The 22,586-nt window shown below is 29.8% G+C and overlaps 1 protein-coding gene and 1 long non-coding RNA gene across 3 annotated transcripts in view; one reads left to right on the top strand and one right to left on the bottom strand.

Moving 5' to 3' along the window:
* LOC140666599 (uncharacterized) overlaps positions 1-7,647 on the top strand; it is a 165,597-nt gene extending 157,950 nt beyond the window's left edge. The window contains exons 1-3 of one of the 2 annotated variants that reach the window (XR_012046796.1): positions 6,791-6,849; positions 6,934-6,972; positions 7,578-7,647. This is a non-coding gene — a long non-coding RNA (uncharacterized lncRNA). Of the gene's footprint in view, positions 1-6,790; positions 6,850-6,933; positions 6,973-7,577 lie in introns of those variants that run through there. The other variant, XR_012046795.1, reaches the window with a different exon arrangement.
* Positions 1-22,586, bottom strand: part of Dnr1 (E3 ubiquitin-protein ligase defense repressor 1) — a 216,704-nt gene that overhangs the window by 156,456 nt on the left and 37,662 nt on the right. The window lies entirely within an intron of this gene.

The raw sequence follows: 22,586 nt of genomic DNA, 5'->3' as shown, positions 1-22,586 counted from the left end.
ATTTTATTAAATTCCTATATTTTTAAAAATAGGTACTAAACATCCTTAATGTGATAAATGACATTTTTTCAACGTTATTCTGAATGCTTACTCCCAGGCTTTCTCACATGAAAACTATAACTCTCACACCAATGAACTTTTGATGAGCATACTCATTAAAGTCTAAACTTTCGATTCATGTACAATTAATGTCAAAAAAATTAATTCTAAGTAAAGTTATGGCAAAAAAACCGATCGTCATAAACAACTCCCCTGTGTATCAAGTGTTGTGGAATGTAAGGTGTGTGTCGTAAGTATTAATGTCGTGAAATTTTTGCGGCTACGCATATTGTCAAAAGTTCGACTGTCAGATTTATCGTTTATCGATTAAAACGTGAATCCGTTCTATCTGTCGAGCAATCTCCTCCTGTTTTAACAATGATAAAACCTTAGGTCAAGGTAAACATGGTTTATGCATTACGTCCATAATAATCACTGCATTCGGTTGTTTATTTATGCAAATAAATGTTCCAAATAACATTGCGTTATTAGAATGGTAATTGTATTAGCGATACATTATAATCGTACATGCTTCGATATACCGTGGCATGAAGTAAATTATGGCTAATTTATAATTCCAATTGTGCCTTTGGTTCTAATTTCAGCTTCAGCATAAATAAATACGCGTAAGCACTTGGTGAACAAAATATTAATAATTATAAACAAAGACATTTTGTTTCTATCAAGAGAGAAAATGTTCGCTTTTATTTGAATTAATAATTAATAAATATAAAATAATTATTGGATTAATAATTAATAAATTTTAATTAATTTTATAATATATTAACAGAATGCATTTGTCTCCTACCCGATAAAATATCATAAATGCAATTGTTTCATTGAACACCGATGCGTCATTATTCTGTCGCATCGTGTATTTTATTATTATCAATTATATGAAATTCTAGCAAATTCGATGGAAATTACAAACGCGAGAACACTTAAGAGAAAGGGAGAGGAGGGTGTAGAGTGGATCAACGTATCAATCTCGGTAATTAATAATTTCCATTAATCAAAGAGTTGTATTCAATCTGTTACTATTTTTGCTATATTTCAGGCTGCAAGATCGAACTACGAGAGCATCTGGATTTCAATTAACTGGATTGCCGTCGTGCACCACCGATTTATTCCCTTACCCATTCCGCATTTTCCCGTTCTTTTTTTCCGATCGATTCACGATTGGGAATCAATAGACACGTCTGTTCTGCTGATGTAAATTCGGAAATTCACGTGCCGGAACTCGGAAAAAACAGCACGATTCTTTCTCTGCGCCTTTTTCCAGAGTATTTCAATACCCAGCTCCACCTTTCCTCTATTTCTCTGCTAGAGTTTGCGAAACGGCAATTCGTTTCCTATTCGTGTTTCTCTTTCCTTTTTTTTTTGCAATTTTGGAAATTATATCTTTGTCCTAGAATGGGTCTGTAGTAACGATCTAAATCGCGATTTGAAATTAACTTGTCGACTCAATAAGCACGTAAAATTGTAGTAATTCGCTGCACAAATTAAACTTGTTACCGCCTACATACGTTAAATTGACATTTAATCGTTAAAAATTCTGCCATTTCGTATTTTTGTCCATTTCGATATGAGGAAATAATAGCGTATCCCATGTCGATGATTCGCGCGACAGTGGAGCGTTAAAAGCGAAATTTAATTGGATTCGTTAAGCGGCAATTTACACACGTTACTGCAAACGTGATTAATTGCGTGGCGCGACGTATTAAAATATCGTGCAATATGACGATATAATATATTAGAGCGCTTTGTTTGTCACGAAAATATTACGAGTTTGACGTCGCGTGTAATTTGCATTCCGTTTTCACGGACATCTTCGCGCGCGCATCTCGAATAAAATACTTCATTTCAAAGCTGAATATGCTCTTATATCTTATCCGTGCACTTTAGTTTCTTTATTTCCTATCGTGTGCTTTTAAAGCGCTGAATAAATCGTTTTAAGACTTTATAAATATTGTATCAAAATATCCTGTTTGTCAAACTTTATCGTGCTATCTGCCAGAAAATTTTTTTTAAACCTTTTTCTTAAATTATAGCTATTAACACTGCCAACGAATACATTATAATTGCGAAAATTTATTCTTTTTAATTTAGTAAAATATTATAAAATAATATATTTAGAAAATTATATGTGTAGACTATAAAAATATTAAAAGAAATAGAAAAATGGCGACAAAATGCTAGTCCGTTTTGTCTACAACTGTTGGATTTTTCCCAGTAATCGCATGCAAGTACCTAACAGGGAGACTCTCACATATTTTTAGAGTCACGCCATTAGTTGAAATAAATATATTTTAACCTTTAGAGGACAGGAAGCCAATATTTTGACTTTAAACTATTTTCACTTTAAATATTTTACATAAGGGTCTTTTTGCAATTCAAATTCAAATTTTATTTAAAAACTTAAATTTTTACAAGTTACATCTGTTGATGGTATACTCATACACAGGGTGTCCGGTAATTATCGCCCCACCTCTAGGGCAGATAGAGCAGGTCAAACTGAACATAAAAGTCCTCTACCGTTTTGTGATTTGCGCAATAATTATTAAACTATTAATTTAAAACGCTCAGGGAACGATATTATACAGTAAGTAAAAATGTGTAACTGCTAGTTGCAAATTCAGATTTTTTCTTAAAGATAACTATGTGTTTTAATTACATCACTTGATTCGTCTCATTATTCTGTGCATAAAAGTATTAGGGTAAGATAATCAAAAAATGAATATTTTATGAGATATCTTGTATTTTATGTCAAAATATTGCAACTTTGAAGCCTTATAACTCGAAAAGTACTTCACGGTAAAACATTTGATTATAGTGTTTTGGAAAGCTCTCGAGATAAGCTACAAGAATATGTAATAATATATAGAGTGTGCAATTTAAAAAAATCGACGTGATCTTCACATGACCTTCAAATGAAAATTCAAGATCAAACTAATGGTACCATCTTATGACCCCCTCGAAATCCTAAAACTTTTGTTCGAAACATTTTCTCAGAAAATGCTTTCCTACTGAAATATTACAGTGGCTAAGTTAAAATGGGTCACCCTGTATACAAAGTGTCCGGTAATAATCGCCCCACCTCTCTAGGGCTGATAGAGCAAGTCAAACTGAACATAAAAGTCCTCTACCATTTTGCGATTTTCGTAATAATTATTAAGCTATTAGACTAGAGAAGTGGGGCGATTATTACCGGCATCCTGTATATTTTAGTGAAAAAAATTTTGTTAAAACAAATAATGATCATATTTCGTGAATGTAATATATCTCTGTGTACCTTGTTTCGAAATATATCATACAAAAAAATATTTTTGAATATAAGCAAAAACACAATAAAAAGTTTTTTTACAAAAATTCCTTTTTATGTATTGGTTATTATTTTAACTCTATGAAATTCTCAAAATATATTTTCATAATTTTTTGGCTATTTTTCTCATTCGAAACTAACAATAAGATAAAAGATGAACTCTTTGATAATCATAATTTTATAATGGTTCTGTGGAATATCAAAAAATATATAAAAATATTTTTTAAAAATTCAAACCAGAATTCCAAGATTTTTTCTTATTTTTTCTCCTCCTTATTTCATATTTATTTTCTCATATTACAACACTTTACCTTGTCTTTTCGCATTTTACAAAAGTCTCGCGTTATTTTCGGTTATATTGTAAAATAATAATAGTAATATTTGTTGTAAAAGATAACACGTTATTTTTTGTGACAATGTTTACAACGACGATCAGTCGTGATAAAATGATATAAAAAGGAAGCTCATCGGTTTTGTATCTCCCTGTGAGTTTCCTCTCTTTTGAATCCGTAACGCGAATAGACCATAGCGCCAATTATACGATTAGTTTCGCCGTTGCACATCACTCGCGCGCGATCGCTGGGAAAAACGCCAACAGTGTTGACAAAACGGACTGGTACTGTGTTGCCGCTCATGCGAAAGGTTTTTACCATTCGTGACAACTCGAATAATCGAATAGAATCGACCAACAAACAGGGGAATGCAAGGGAACAAGCCGGCGAATAGATCATATCATGAATCGAGATAGCATTCAGTTTAGGATATTCTCTGAATTTTTGATTGTGAAATGTAATGATAAGATTTTTAGGTAAAATCCGCAATGCATTTTTTTCCACAGAGCTGGCTAATGAATCTGCTCATATGCGAACTGAATATACAATGCGACAGTAAGATACAGCAATGGCAGGTTAAATTTTTCTCTCCCTCTATATATCGCAAGATTTTCAACTAAAAAAAAAAAAAAAAAAAAAAATTTGTGACCAAAATTTTAATAAAATTGTAATAAAAATAAAAGTTTTTGAATGTTAAAAATTAAACTTGTTTTTTGCTTACGTTCTTACATTTTTAGTATAAAGTTGAGAACAATTTTAAGTTACATTTGTCGAATCAGCAAAAAAATGTACCCACAAAGGCTTTGATACAAAGAGCCCACGTCACATCGATTGTTTTTGAACAAAGTGAGCGAGGTACATTTCTCTCGTCGTATTTGATGAATCGAAAGGGAATTACATACGTGCGCTGCATAACATCCAATCCTTTTTACTTGATGCAATCCGTGAAACTCGTCAGGAGATTATCCTGACTGGCCCTTCTACAAAGTTCAGGTAACGAAATTCTGAAGAACTATGTGCCTTCGCGGTCTGTTTAACATTAGCGTGAGGAGAAACCACTCGAGCTTCGAATCACCATCCCTCGGAATTTCTTTTAACGAAAAAGCTTTCACTCTATTTCATTTGGATGTTTAGTACGTTCGTTTATGTTACATGGAAAAATGTTATTAAATATTTTTAATATTTTGCCGCATTAATTTTGTGAAACTAAATATTGTCAGATGAGTTGTGTTACTTTAGATAAAAATTCTTTCAGATACTTATTGCTTAGATGTATGACTTGAATTTGCATATAGGCTATTGATATAATTTATTGTAGAGGATGCGGCGCTAAAATCCGGATAAAATTCGATTTGAAATTTTCGCTATATTATAATTCCACTGGATGTGCTACGTGGCACTAATGTAAGGTTTGTTCTTTTTAGCTGAACTGGCGGCACTATATAAGTATATAAAATCATATACTTTTGTACAATGTCGTAACTGTTGATCAAGGGTATCCGAAGAAATTAATTACTTTAAGGAACTATTAGTCAGATGGAAGAATTGCCGATACATCTCCAATGCCATATAAAAATCCATATTATTCACAGATGGCACATTACCACGGGCTTATGGGTTGTCAAAAATCCATAAACCAAACACCCCATACAGACTAATAGTATCTTCCTTAAACAGCCCACTACACTTGTTAGCCGTTTTTTTTACATAAACTCATGGTTAATAATTTTCCAAAGCCTCCTAGTTATGTGAAAAATAGCTATGACATTGTTAATAAGTTGAATAACACCCACATGGATGACGTTATGAAATTTATTTCGTTAGATGTGACTTCACTTTTCACAAACATTCCTTTAAATCTGGCGCTTGACAGCATTGCAAATAGATGGCAATTTTTAAGCAATAATTGTGACTTTACCGAAGCAGAGTTTTTAAATGAGATTAGAATGATTTTAAACTGTACGTATTTTACATTCAATAAAGTTATATATAGACAAACATTTGGAACTCCCATGGGCTCACCATTATCACCCATTATAGCTGACATAGTTATGCAAGATTTAGAGATGAAAGCTCTGAACACTTTATATTTTAATCTCCCGTTTTATTTTAGATTCATAGATGATATAATCATGACTGTACCCTCTAACTCTATAGATTATACACTGAATATTTTCAATTCACAACATGACAGACTACAATTTACTATTGAAATAGAGAAGGATAATAGAATTAATTTCTTAAACTTATCAATCATGACGGTAAATAATATTTTAATATTTGACTGGTACCACAAACCCACATATTCAGGAAGATACCTAAACTACTTCTCACACCACCCACTCCACCAAAAAAAAGGGTATAATCATTGGTTTAGTAGACAGAGCAGTCTTTCTTTCAAATCCCAAATATCACAACAAAAATTTCGATTTGATCATCAGAATCCTGTTAAACAATAATTATCCATTAAAACTAATTTTTGATGTCATCCAGTCACGTTTAAGTTCTATTATTAACAATAAGATTCTTACTAGTGACACACAAAATAATGTGAAACCAGTTTATTTCACGATTCCATATATACAGGGAATAACAGAAAAATTTACGGGCATAACTAAAAAATCAAGAATGAAACTCGCACATTATAGCATAAACAAACTAAATAAAATAATTAGAATTCACAAAGACACCATCCCAAAGGAATTAAAAACGAATGTTGTATACAAAATTAATTGCAACCAATGTGAGGACTCATATGTTGGTCAAACATCCCGAAAGTTAAAAACTAAAATCACAGAACATAAAAGACATATACACCACAATACTAACACAAATTCTGTAATTACTAATCATAGGCGGGAGCTTGACCATGATTTTGACTGAGATAATGTCAAAATACTTGATAAAGCTCCATATTATACTAAAAAGCTAATCTCTGAGATGCTATTTATCAAAAGACAAAAGAAAGGTCTAAATTGATACGGAAAATTTACCAGGTGTCTATCACAATATTGTTAGTTCTCTTCCTAAAATTTAGTGGTGGGAAAACATTACATATAAACATGAAACTTGGAGTATACCTTGACATTTTGCGAGTGAACTCCACAGTATACGAGTCAACAATTTGTTACCAACCGCCACTAATATTGTTAAAGAGTGAGTGAGCTTCATAATAGTTATTGAACAGTGATCATTACATAATCTAATTAATTATATTTAAAACATCACCCACTGTTACAGATATCAACGAACATTGATATTCACACACAATATTATCAGGTCAGTGATTTCTTTCATTGTTGATTATGATCGTCTGTTACTTCAATAAACATCTGTCAGAGTTGGTCCTAACAACTATGACAATGACGTTTTACATTTATACTCATAATACATTATTAAATATTCGCGTTCTAAAAAAATTTTTATAATTGTATTTTTAATTAGTTGCGCTGAAGAAGACTCAAAGATTGAGCTCGAAACGTACGCTTCCTAATAATTATATAATTGATTTGTAATATCTTGTAATATCTTGTAACATTTGTCGGTTAAATATCTTCGATTGAGTTATGAAAATGTGATATAAAGATTCTCTTAACAATTGTAATTTCGATATCGTTGATGGTTTTGCGTTATGATAGTGCGATATACAATACCTCTATTAGTAATTTATTATTGAAGGGTGCGACATATGTAATATTTATTAACATTTTTGATACTATTTATAATACACCTTAATTCATTTTAATTATTATATGAATGTTTAATTAACACCTAACTTGTCTAACACGACTTAATTTTTGCTCTCTTTTGTCGTTTTGAACCTATTTCATAGTTTATATTTAAGAGAGCACTGACTTTATTATTTATTGTTTATATGATTTCAGAAAAGTCTGAAGAAGAATTCGCCACCCCAGCAAGAAAGATACATAAGCGGCAGAGAAGTACAAAAACGTCGGATAAACAGAATTCAAGAGCTGATTTCGAAGGACCGGGGATCTCTTGGAAAATTAGCATACACTTGGAAGGTGAGCATAAGAATTGTGCGTCAGATCGCTCAAGAAGTACACAACAAGACAATGCACCCGTTCACACCAGACATTTGGTGCAAAAGGACTTCTGGCCTTCTAATAGCCCCGACTTGAACCCCTTGGACCAAAAGAACACGACGTTATCCGAGAGCCAATTATTATGTATTAGGCGTTATTGAATTGGATTTACTAATGAGTCGAAACATTCTAATATAGCTTCCTTCCCGACCGCTATTGAAGCAGCGTTTGTGGACATAGACCGCGCGCATTTAAAGGCCGCGTGCGAGCGTTTTGGGGACCGAATCGAGAGGGTAATAACGGTACAAAGGGGTTATATTGAATAAAAGGAGTTCATAAAGAATCCACCACCAATATGTATATAAAAGCATTATTTTGTATCATATTTTTGTTTTATGTTTCATATTGGATTTAATATATCTCTTTGTCGAAAAAACTTTTTTTGTCTGAATTCTAGCGCCGTACCCTGTATACAATTGCTTCTTTATATATTTATAGCGAACGTTAAAAAAAAAATATATATATATATTTTAAAACATGTGATAAAATACAAGGTAATTAAAGAGGAATTACAAATGGGGAACAAGCTACATTGGTAATTCCGATGCAATCCATTGCAAATGTTGATTCATTTTCGCAGCATACAAATTGTGACTCGATTTGCATACGTTTCAAATATAGATATAATTTTGCAATCAGTTAAAATTATATGCCCCTACTCACTTCTATTCATTTCCTATCTATACAAATATAGATTTATTTTTTATAATAATTTTATTATTTCAAGTATATAATATATTATATATACAAGATGTTTAAAAAAAACCATTCATGTGGTAAATAATACACACAATACTAACAATAAGTAAAAAAGTCATAAGTCGAGAAACAATTTTGTATATTACTATCTTACTAATATTGACTTCTACGCGTTCAATGTTTACAGACCGTGTTCTTAGTGTTTATAAACCGCATTCTGAATGTCCTCATTCAGATTCCATGCATACTTTAGAAAGATTTCACCAGTAAAATCGTTCAGCTGTCATCATATAAGCAGCGATTAAAAACTGCATTATAAGCATTTTACAATTAAACGATTTTATTGGTGAAATATTTCTAAAGTATGTGTAAAATCTGAATGCGAACATTCAGAACGCGATTCATAAACACGAAATACGTAAAAACCCATAAATCAGTCATGATAGTAAATACAATAATACATAAAATTATTGATATCTCTAAACCGAGTTTTCAACCTATGTTTATTAACAATAAGACTCTTTTATTCAGTATTAGTGTGTACTATCTACTACATAAATGCTGAATTTTAATTTTTTAAAATATCCTATTTGTATAATATATACTTTTTACATATTATCGTTGTTAATTTCAATATTAATTAAATTAGATTTGTCGAGGTTAAAATGTTTACGTATGAAATAAAAGTAGTAAATCAAGTTTTTTCAAGCGTCCATAAATTATGTTAATTGCCAGTCCAAGTTGTACATTTTAAACAAGTCACATATTTAAAACATAATGCGCCTTCGCATAAGTCAAAATTCTTGAATAATACAATCGCTTCAGTCTTCTTATATTTAATTAATATCAATTTTATCATTTGTTATTTATAATTTGCATTATCATATAGATACATGTATTATTTTAATAAAAAATATCAATTTAATCTATATTTCAACATGCGTGCTTAAAAGAAAAAAAATATTTTGGCATATTTTCATTAATATAATAATAATAATAAAGCAACATTGCGTCAACATTTTGAAACTGACATAATGAAACTTTTGCACAATTTTTAATTTTGTTATCACTTTGTTTTTACTTTGTCGTGCTCATTAATCTTCGTACTATGATGAAATATTTCAAAACAAAGGCGCGGCCTTATTCATGAAATGACTCCAATAACTCATTAACGGGTGATCATTATCCGATACGATTATGTAAGGATTAAAATAAATCGAATTGGTTCCAGTCAAGTCAAAATTTAATCAAACTTAATAACAGATTATCATGTAAATATTTTAGCTATATATCTAAATATATATAGGCTATATATCTAAAAAAATCTATCTAAGAAAATTATATATGAACAGTCAGTACGCTATCAGTCACTCTATAAAAATAATTTGTATATACTTTAATACTCTTCTAATAATATTTTCTAACAAATAATTTGATGCCATTATAAATATTATACACATATAGAGTATAAATTAAAAAGTGTGCGATTAGCATAAAGCAAAAAAGATTTATGCAAAAGAAACTCATTGTTAACTCGAATGAAAACGTACGTGTCAATCATCCGAAATGAAAATTAGTTCTCTAAAAGCTCGTCAATTATTCGCAACGTCACGTAGATGCATTCATTGCAACAAGTATATAGATCTACCATACTACATAAGCATATATGTATAAGTATATGCTTTACATCATATGCTCGCACATCGGGAATTTACCATCGTATATATGAATGTATATGGCTTTCGTAGCGTGCGTATTCCCAGCAGCAACATATGCATCTTGTTGGCTATATATCTCGTTTACCTAAGTGTTACGTGTCGAAACGCATGGTATGTATATGCTTCGAAGGATCGCAAACTTCAATCTAGTACTACAAGTCCGCCTTACTTCGCGTGACACGTGTCTTACCCACTACTGTTTCACAATCAATAAATCATTCTGACATCACTCATTGCTACGAACAATACGGAATCTTTTGTTTTCCTCTCAAATCATACCTATTTCCAGATGTGATACTTTTGATTAAATAACGAGTTAGATAAACTATATATCGGCTGCGTTAATCAGTTTTTCGACGATCGATTGTGCAACATTGACGCAACAATGATATACAGAGTGAGAAAGAAGTATCGAACCCTGAAAAATCTTGAAAAATATAAGTTTTAGAAAAAGAATCTAAGGCAAGATTGAGAAAAGATCTGGCCAAGATCTATTCATTTTTTTCATTTATTTCATGTTTTATATTAAGAAGTATCATGATTAACTTTAAAATAGGAAATTCTTAACTAAAAAGAGTTTTATTATAGTGTTTTAGAAAGCTCTCGAGGTAAGTTACAAGAATATGCAATTAAAAATAGGGTGGTCCATTTAAGAAATTGAAAGTGACCTTCGCGTGACCTTCAAGCGACTATTCAAGATTAAATCAATAACACTACCTTATATCCCTCTCGAAACCATACAACTTTTGTCACATTTATCTGTTAACTTATATTTTTCAAAATTTTTCAGGGTTTCTACTTTATCTCACGGGTTATACTTTTTCCTCACCCTGTATGTATGTATTTGTTAGATGCACTGCAGGATCGCTTGCGGAATATGATTGCGTACAATACGTATAGCTCACGTATTGGTGCCGGAGTGGGATAATTAATATCCAGTTGAAACCTGTTTGACGTGCATGTATTAATCTCACAGTAATGTCTGTTTTTCGCGCGGTATCGCGATCTACACCACATGACTGTGTGCATTGAACGGTGCGAATCTCCATCAAAATTGCACATTAACATTAATTCACGAGGCTTAAATCTAACTGACCGTCCAACTTTTGCTTGGTATTATTAAAGATGTGGAGCGGACGATATTGTTTTATCGGCCTACGACCTTCCATCCAACCTTCCTCCAGTTCGGACTCTTGCCTTTTGACGGATTATGCAAATACGTGCGACCGATCCTCTTACTATCTCCCGAAATAACTTATGCCCGCATAAAATCGATTATCATTCCATCTGCCGCGCTCGTCGATGATGTTACTTCGTAATCTGTCGCCAACGGCAGTATGATAATCCGGATTTTCTTACGCTTTAAGCTTAACCCAATGATTTTATCTTCAAATAAAAATAACCATATTCAACTAGAGTCATAAGAAAAGATAGTTAATTATTGAAAAGTTTTTTTAACTGCATTAAATCTTGTATACTTTTGTTAGGAAACATAAAACATTTTGTGTTATTGAAGTTATGCAGTTTTGCGTTTGCGATTATTGTATTTGTATATATACATATATACATATATACAGAGTGTACAAAAAGTACCGGGACGGTACAATATCTCGAAGGAAAGGCGTATTAGAAAAAATGTTTTAGGCAAAAGTTGTATGGTTTCGAGAGAGCCATAAGATGTATTAATGGTAAGAATACCATTCGATTGACCTTGGATAGTCATTTGAAGGTCATGTAAAGGTCACTTTTAATTTCTTAAATGGAACTTACTATTTTTTATTACATATTCTTGTAGATTACCTGGAGATCTTTCCAAAACACTATAATAAAATATTTTTTCATTAAGTATTTTTCGAGTTATGAGGCTTGAAAGTTCCGATATTTTGACATCAAATATGAATATCTCGTAAAATGTTAATTTTTCGATTATCTTATATTTTACTACTTTTTAGCACATAATAATAATCATAAAGAAAATATACGGTTGTTTCTTTAAAAAAAAATCGAAAACAGTAAGTTCCATTTAAGAAATTAAAGGTGACCTTCACGTGACCTTCAAATGACTACCCAAGATCAAACCAATAGTATTTTATGACCCTCTCGAAACTATACAACTTTTGTCTGAAATATTTTTTTTTAATACCCCATTCCTTCGAGATATTGTACCGTCCCGGTACTTTTTGTACACTGTATATATATATATATATATATATATATATATATATATACATATATATATATATACAGAATGTACATTTATATAATATATATATATATATATATATATATATATATATATATATATATACATATATATAGATATATAAATTATTCTTATTTATTCAATTATTACAATTTAGAAATTTAGTTTCATAAATTGAAATAACAGAGTAACGTTATATATATATATATATATATATATATATATATATATGTATGTGTGTGCATATATATATATATACAGGGTGGCCCAGACTTACCGAATCACCTGTTAATGGTGGATTCCTGAGGTCATTTAGAGACGAAAATCCTAATACCAAAATGTCAAGGCTACAATAGTTTTCAAATGGTAAGAGTTTAAAGTTGACCAATTAGCATGACAAAACTTCGCGCGCTCAGGCACGTCGCATATGAAAAGCGCCACCGCACTAAATTTAATTATCGACATTGAAATATTGATAAATTATGTATTTCATTTATTGTTAAGTTATTGTTATGTAGTAATTTTTATTGTTATTAAAATAATTGTATAAATTTATCTCCTTCATGTGCGCTTAATAAATTTCGGTATTAGAATAGTTTCGCAATGACAGAAAATCCTCGTAATTCCGCGCGCAACATCGACATTGAATGTAATTGGGTGGTTACGAGGATTTTCTGTCATTGCGGAGATATTCTAATACCAAAATTTATTAACTGCACATGAAGGAGATAAATTTATACAATTATTTTAATAACAATAAAAATTACTACATAACAATAATTTAACAATAAATTAAATACATAATTTATCAATATTTCAATGTCGATAATTAAATTTAGTGCGGTGGCACTTTTAATATGCGACGTGCCTGAGTGCGTGAAGTTTTGTCATGCTAATTGGTCAACTTTAAACTCTTACCATTTGAAAACTATTGTAGCCTCGACATTTTGGTATTAGGATTTTCATCTCTAAATGACCTCAGGAATCCACTATTAACAGGTGATTCGGTAAGTCTGGGACACCCTATATATATATATATATATATATATATATATATATATATATATATATACATATATGTATAATGTTACTCTGTTATTTCAATTTATGAAACTAAATTTCTAAATTGTAATAATTGAATAAATAAGAATAATTTATATATATATATATATATATATATATATATAATATAAATTATATATATAAAATGTATATACATAATAATTTGATCGCTATTGCGTAATCGTCTCGTTACTTGTCATTTTTCTCTTCCAATTTATATCCACATGAATTCTAAATTCAATGCGATTCGATTGCTTTTTTAATGCAAGAGATACCTTTCTAAATTAAAAATAATTGAAACAAACATATTTTCGCGAAAAATAAAAAGCAAAGTTGGTTGTACGAAATTTTGTCTTATCTCAATTCATACATCTTTACAACTTCGGAAACTTCCGGGAATTAACGATTCGGTAATTAACGAGCACGATTAATGTCTTGAGATAAAGTATACTCAACTTTCTTTAAACAAACAGATAATAAAAGAGAAACAAAAGGATTCAAAATTATTAATTAACAAAGGAACTTCGCAAATACGAACATTCTAATTTTGATGAAACTTTACATACCTTAAGGTTGGTAAATAGATATTTAAAATATCTATTTATTTAAAATATTTAAAATTTTTTAGTTGCCACTCAAAAAATGATTCTAAGAAAGGAAAAGTCACTCTTCATATGTACTCTGTTTTTCTCAATATATATAACTCAAAAATTATTGAAGATATCAAAATATGTTTTATACAAAAGTTTACGGTAAAAACATTCCTATTTAATAAAATTTTGAAAAAATGTTTTCAGAAATCTTTGAAAAAAAATTATTTTTTCAAAATTGTATTAATGATTAAATAGATAAATGTACACATATGAGAAATGATTTCACCCGTTAGAAGCATTTTTCCGCCGCAACTGAAAATTTCTAAATTCGTCTTTACCCTTTTACATGTGTGCAAAATTTCATCAAAATCAGAACTTCCGAGTTCGCGAGGTTTCCTTATTAGTCATTCGTGTTTTACAAAAGTAAACACAATCGCATAAGCACATAAATGTCTACGTAATAATAAAAGTGTCGCATTATCTTCAATCCATAAAACTGCTACAACAATCAGTAGCACATCGAACATTGACTTGTCATAATGTTCGTGGTATATATTGATACGTCACATGAAAAATAAGATGCTGACAACATTTTTTATTTCGTCTACCAGCCATAAAAATGCATTACAATTCAAATTATCCTCATTGCCCCTTTATCATGTATCTCGTTTTAAATATTTAATCTATATTTTTTTATCTTCTATTTGAATAAATTACGCACTAATAAGTGTACTGATAATAATTATGACAATTTGATATCTGACCTTGTATGACTATGTAAAGATTTTTTTAATTAAAAATTTTTCTTTCATAAGCTATTTAACAAATTTAACAAGTTTCTTTAACAAGTTATAAAAGACTGTCTCTCTCATACATAGCTGGAATTTCTTGGCGTACAAGTGCCTTTGTAGTATAACTAAATGAAATTGTCTGCGAGTGTAATAGGATACCAGGAAGAGACAGAAAATAAATTTCATTAATTACACCAGCGATGACGTGAATATTCCAAGCAAAGGACATTTACACGTGGTTGTCAAGTTACATACCCACACGAAAGATGTCCTTCTTGATGGAGAATGTTAAATCTTAAGATACAGACTAAAATTCAAACTGGAGAACTGTAAAATGATAATGCTTATCCATTATGCAAATTATTGCCTGCAATCTGCCTCATTTTTTACAACTTCCAAAAACATAAATTATCAACTACTTAAGGATAATAATAAAAACAGTTTATTTTACATAAGTGGGTGTATAATTGATGCGTCGCAAAAAAGATATTGTGACGCACTGCAAATAGACATAAAATAAAAGATTGAATAAGATTAGAATTTTTTAGATTAGAAGCAAAATCGAGCAATTGACTTTGAACGCTTATATTAGTAAAAAAATAATCGTATAATAATCATTAATTTAAGTTTTTGAAATGTACAAAAAACTTAACACTTCGGCCTTTTGTATGAATAACTGGAATGCTTTTTATTTGTAAAAATGTTGTAAAGTTTATAAAAATTTTAGCGTTTTTTCGTTAACTTTCATTGATTTCAATACAAAAAGATAAAAGTGCAATTTTTACTTGATTTTTAAGTAACAATTAGGCTTTAAAAATAAATTAGATAACTAAAGGCAGTAGAGAGCAAGTTATATATCGTATGAACGGAGTCAGTTAGCAATTGAGAATATTAGAACTGTTAATATAATAGAATATTTAATGTAGTGACAAATATAATATATAAACAATGAACGATATCTACTCATGTGTAGTGAATTAGTATAATTTAAAAAATATAAAATCGCAAAAACATATAACATGTAAGTATATAAAATCGAACGTTTCGAGCTCGTTTTGAGTCCTCCTCAGCGTATATTAATAAATATAATTAATAAATAAAATATCGGTCGCAATATAAAATTCGTTAAGAATATAATTGAAACTTAAATAAGTGGATCAATAGCATCATTTGACCGTCTCGAAATTTCGATAAAATAATTGGTAAAATGTTATATGTTACATGACAAATTTGCGTATGATTTGTAACACGCAAACAAGTAGTAAATTCATTCCGCTTGTCTCATTGTTAATTCACGATAAAATAAATCGGTTACAAATGTACGGGTTGCTTAGCATCGAGAGAATTTTCTATGGCATCGTCATCCTTTGTGGCGTGAAGGGGGAAGGTGCCTTTTCCATATTCCTTTAGAACCTATCCGAGCGAGAAAGGCCGCTTCTCAAGGAATCTCTGATAAAAGCATATCCTTGCCAAGTCTGGAAAGATACGCTTAAAGGCTGCTGCGGTATGGAAATGCGGAAATCGATTTATACCGAGCAAAGAAGGTCGCAATCGTTAAGGTAGAATCGGGAAAGCGCCTCGGATGTCCTCGATCTCGCAAAATCACTTCATAGAAGAGATCCTTAAAGGTTCGTCAAATGAATCGGATCGTTTCATAAAATTTGTTCGTTAAAAGTATTCGAATACGAATCTGTTAGTTCGCCGTTCGATCAAAGTGTCAATTTCACATTCAATCAGACTTTATATATCAATTTCATAGACAATGTCGACAAAAAATTCTATTACTTTATAGAATATAATATGCAACATCACCACATTTAAATAATTTCATTTTAAAATCCTATATTTTAAGAAAATATATTACTTTCACGAATACGCAATCGTATGATTTTTCTCATTAGTGCAATAAAATATTTTTTTTTCTAATATTTTTATAAAAATTATAAAAAAAGAGAAATTGAACACCTGAGAACTAAAATATTTCGAAGTACGAGACAGAAAATGAAAGTAAGATGAGAATATATTGAGGGCGTGTGGAATAATAACGACGAGTACTTATATTTTGATGAAAAGAACTTGTATATTTTCACAATGCACAAAGTACACGCGACGATGTAATGAGCAAGGGAACAGTTATGAAATCAGTGCTGCCACATATAAACAAGTAAAGTAACTAAAGAAAGATTCCAGCCGTGACTCTAGGAATAACATACCGCGAAATTCAAATCTCCAACAGAATATATTCAATCTTCAGGTATCACAAGTAATTAGCATAATGTTGCTTCCGTAAAATTTACGATTTAAGAGAAAATTTTCCATTTATTTGTTCGAGAGATCGCGATAGTGTTGTTTATTTTACTTAAGGAATGTTTAGTACCTATTTTTAAAAATATAAGAATTTAATAAAATTTGCACAGATTGTTCTGATACATGTTCAGAGACTTATAAAAAACCCTAGAATTGATTCACTGAACCAATCAAAAATTATAAGGATTTTAATTTGCAATGAATTTACCCGTCAATATTATTATAAATATAATTATTTTGTGGATTTAATTATAAATAAAAGTGTTAATATAACTATAAATATAATTATTTATATAAATAAGTATAAATATAATTATTTCTGTCCTTTTAGCCCTTAAATTGATACGATTATAGATTTTCTATCTTATAAAAAACCTGTGATCGTGTTGATTTAAGAGCTAAAATAGATAGAAATAATAATAGGAATTTATTCAAAAATTGCAAAAATATAGTTTAAATATAGAGGAAATATTTGATCACATAATTTTGGTCAAGTACTGACTAGTTCAAAAGATATTGAATATAATTTTCTCAATTTCGTCCTATTATCCGAGATGACATATTATTTATTGTGAAAACGTGGCAACATAGCATTCAGCTGAGCCTTCTTTTGACATTTTAAATAACCTATCTTTTCATTTGAAGAAGCTTCTATATACAAACGTGTAAGCGAGAAGCGACTCGGTCTCATATGTCAATTTGCAATTTCACCAACTTATGAAAAATTACCATGTTGCCAAATTTCTTTCTTCTCGGAGAAATGACAAGTTATTAAATTTATCAAAGAAATAGTTAAAATCTTCTATATTTTGTCATTATTCACTATTATAATTTTTATTCTGACATTTTAAATTATTCTGTACGAGTAAATTCTTTTATTTTTATAATTCAAATTTTGTGCTGTAATGTTGAAATCGAGGTACCGTCAATGATACAAGTTTCTCATTATAATTTAAGAAACACGAAAATTCTCCGAAAAAAACAGAAGTTGGAAAATACATTTCTACACTCTAGCTATGAATAAATAATAAGATTTTATGCAATGTTTATAATAATCATATATTAAGATATATGAGAAAAGTAAGTCGTCAATTTCGACTACTTTTTGCTCCGATTGTAGGTTCTAAACATCCTTAAATTATCGGCTGCGAAAGTGCTACTTGTGAACGCAATCGTCTGCAATAAATATTAGGAAGAATAGTTGTAGAGAGCAAAATCGAAGGGATTGAAAGAGCAAAAATATATATAGGTTTCGTAAAATCGGTATCGGAAATATGTCAAAAATATAGATGTCCGATACAGTTTTGCCGGAAAGCGCTATGATATACATATAATAAAACGTAGTTGCATACTTTCGCGCAGAAGTAAAAATATTTCTCTAGTGCAACAAACTCCGCTCTTTTATCCACTCATCCATAAGATCTTTGAAAAATTACAGTTCTCTCGATGTCTGCATAAATGTCGCAACTCGTCAACTTTCCGTATTTTTGTAGTAGGTATTCCATTGATCGAGAAGGAATACTTCCTCTCAATTAATGTTGTAAAATAAGAAAAAAACAAATTCACATAGTATATAATTTATAATAATTCTATATTTAAATAAAAATTATTTATTATATGTATATCTGAGTTATAATGGGATAAAAAATAGTTTTTGATATTAATATATTAAATTCACTGCTATTTAGATTTATCATTTTAAAATAAGAGGCATATATAGAGCAAAAACAGATATATTAGAATAATGAATAAATAAGATATACAAGTTATTAAAAAGAGAAATCGAACATGTATTACGCAATAGATGAACCGTTTCCTTGAAGTTCAAAATTCGTGTAAATTTGCTTAATATATATATATATATAATAGCATTCGTAAAATGCTTCGAAAGCTCAAAAGTTTCCAGCCACCAACTTGATCGGCCTAAAAAGAGAGAAAAAAGTCACGTTTAAAAATGAGAATATGTATAATAAAAGTGCAGAAACGCGCACCGCGTTGACGCACCGTCAAGGATCGTAAAAGTGCTGTATCGTTTTAAGATGTAATACAGGCACAAAGTTAGGTTTTAGTGGAATTCTTCCGGCCTTTGTACTATGCAATACTCGTTTATTGCACTCGCCCGTCGGCTGCGACATATAATGTAACTGACACAAAAGACTCACATCTGCTTCAACATTTTCCGACACGCGAAACGACTGAACTTAGCCGTTCCGTATCTTTCGTGTGCCACAATTGACTCGATTATATTCTTTATACATTCTTTATATTTTCTTAATATCCTTACTACATTTCGCTTGACAGGTAAGTATTAATTATTATATTATAGCTAATAAGAGTTGAAGCCAATTTTGGTAAGAAATGTCTTTTTTTTTTTTTTTTTTGTAATAAAAGAATTAATAAAATTATCGTATAATTAGGGATAGTTTATATACTCGTATACTCTCGCATCACTTTTCAAATAAGCAAGAAATATGTAATATACGAGAATAAGAAAGACAAGTGATGTACACATTATTTTTTTGTTGTCAAAAGAATGACCAAAATTTAGTTTATGTATTTTCTCCGATAACAAAGAAACAATGTACATACATTTCTTTCTTCCCGATAATTTTCTTAAATGCTTTATTGTCAAAAAAGAGAAAAAGACATAAAATCTTATAAAAGTTTCAGTTCTTAGCCATCATAATTAATGCTCATTTATCAAACAAAATGAAGCAAAGAATATAATCAAGCCAATTGCAATACAAAGTTTTTTGAAAAAGTTTGTTCCAGCGAAATAAACGCCATATACTAGCTTTTCGTTAATTAGAGACACGAAGATATGAAGAAAGCCTCCATTTTTCCAAGGAAGAAAATTTTCACCTTTGCTTTTTCCGTTCCGTTTTCGTTCGTGACATAAATTCAAGCGCGTGATACTTAAGAACTTCCCGAGAGATGAAATATCGCGCTTGTACAAAAACTCGCGAATATGACGTCAATATGTACGAAAAACTGTACGACAAACAGAAAAAAATGGTGAATGGAAATACAAAGAAAAAAAGGGTGAAATACAAACGTGAAAAAGAAAATAAAAAATTTTTTATTTTATCCATATATAGTGACATTTCCTATATTACAATAAAAAGTTGTTAGTTTGATGTTTTATATCTTCCTTTTATACTTTTCGGTCTCCGAATTGTTTTTTGATTTTCCTGAATTTCCTAATTCAATTATACGATGTAACTGCTTCATTGTATTCTGCCGTGATATGTTTGTCAATTTATAATAAATATTTCACAGATCATGGAATTCATATTTGTATTTGCGCATAACAATAAAAGTGTACATTTGGAAGAAATAAAATATCTGTACCTATTGTATATGTATGTATATAATACAGGATGAGGAAAAAGTATAGGAACTCTGAAAAATCTCGAAAAATATAAATTTTACAGAAAAATATTTCATTGTCAGACAAAAGTTGTATAGTTTCGAGAGAGACATAAGATAATGTAATTGATTTAATCTTGAATAGTCGCTCACGTGAAGGTCACCTTCAATTTCTTAAATGGAACACCCTATTTTTAATTGCAAATTCTTGTAACTACCTCGAGAGTTTTCCAAAACATTATAATAAAACTTCTTTTGGTTAAGAATTTCCTTAGATATTTTTAAGTTTGTTATGATACTTTTTGTATATGAAATAAATGAAAAAAAATGAATAAATCTTATCTTATTGTTAGATGGCTAGATCTTTCCTCGATCTTGTCTTAGATTCCTTTTCTGTGAAACGTATACATATTTTTTGAAATTTTTTAGGGTTTCCATACTTTTTCTTCATCCTGTATACATACATGTCTGTCTGGCAAATAAAAGAATAATTTCGAATGAAATAATAAAGTAATATCAGCTCATGTATCCGTGAATTTGTCTATATTCTAAGAATTAAACATTGTTTATCTTACAAAAGAACTTTAATAACATATAATAACATATAATAACATATAATTTATTCCTATTATTTATTAGGCTATTCATCCTATTATTTATTCCTATTATTTATTAGTTAGGCCTTAACCCTTTGAGTCACGAATTTTTCTAATTGTATTTTATAAAATTTGGTATATAAGGGTTTTTGGTGTCGCTGATTACGAATCCGTTGTCAGATTTTCAAAATTCAAGATGGTGGAAAAATTTACTTCTAAAATTTTTCTTTTTTTTCAAAATTTTACTTCCACCATATTGGATCCCTATATTAAATTTTGAAAATTAAATTTTTTTCCTTTAGATTCAGATTCTGCGATCTAAAAAAACCTTCAGAGAAAAAATTTAAAAAAGAATACAACTGTTATTTTCAATTTAGAACAGAAAATATTGTTTTTTATATATTTTTTGTCAAAAAAAGGAAGATTTAACAAAAACAACACAGTGGAAAATTCTAAAAAAATTCTGAAAAATACTTTAGAGTGTACTAAGATTATAAAAAATTGCCGTATTTATTGTCATAATAGATTAGTAGAAAATGCATTTTTTCGTAAAAAAGTACTAATTTTGACTGTTTGTTTTATATAGTATTTTTGCAATTAACAATTAATGACTGTTCATATTTTTTTTACACTTTACTATTGATATTCTAGAAACTCAGTAGAAACAAAAAATCCGGTATTTGTTGATAAAAAAGTAGTTAAAACAATAAACAACTACAAAAAAAGGTGGGTCTTTGGGTGACCCGCTGTGACTCAAAGGGTTAATCAAACAAACCTCTCCAAATAGATCGAATCAAAGAATCTACCATATATTAATGTTCCGAATTCGCTTCACTATATCCAATATTAGCTGGACTTCTATTTGTCTTTATATGTCTAATATATCAGTCCTGCATTATTTCAAGTAATAAACTGCAACGGAAATTGCGTTTTGTATCATAATTAGTATTCCTAAGTGTACATTAAACTAACGCGAATTCTAATTAACCGATTATCTCTTTTGTTGCATGAAAAATATTGTGAATTTCGCTTCGAAAGTATAAATAAAGCTATAAAATGTTTGACAATTTATGGTATATCTCAATGAATTCTTACATATAAGTATTTCCTGTTTTTGTAATCTTTATATATTTGTATAAAAAAATCTTATAAAAATAATTTAAAGAAAACATAATTTTTAAACTATTCTTAACCTAACCTAATATATTTTTTTTTATTTAATAACAATTGTGTATTCAATTCGCTTTGTTATGCACATACGTAACGATTTTGCTAGGGTAAAGGCTTAGAGATAAATAAAAAAAAATGATCAAAAATTGCATATCGAATGAATAATTAAACAGGCGTACTTGATCAGAATATTTTATACATTGGGTCGTACAACGTGATTTTGTTTTGCAAGAAGGCGAGCATGATCGTTATTCATAAAGGAACGAGTGGTGTACCCTT

The sequence above is a fragment of the Anoplolepis gracilipes genome, chromosome 6 (genome assembly GCF_047496725.1).
Source record: "Anoplolepis gracilipes chromosome 6, ASM4749672v1, whole genome shotgun sequence".
Classification (NCBI taxonomy): domain Eukaryota; kingdom Metazoa; phylum Arthropoda; class Insecta; order Hymenoptera; family Formicidae; genus Anoplolepis; species Anoplolepis gracilipes.
This window is presented reverse-complemented; position numbering and strand designations above follow the sequence as displayed.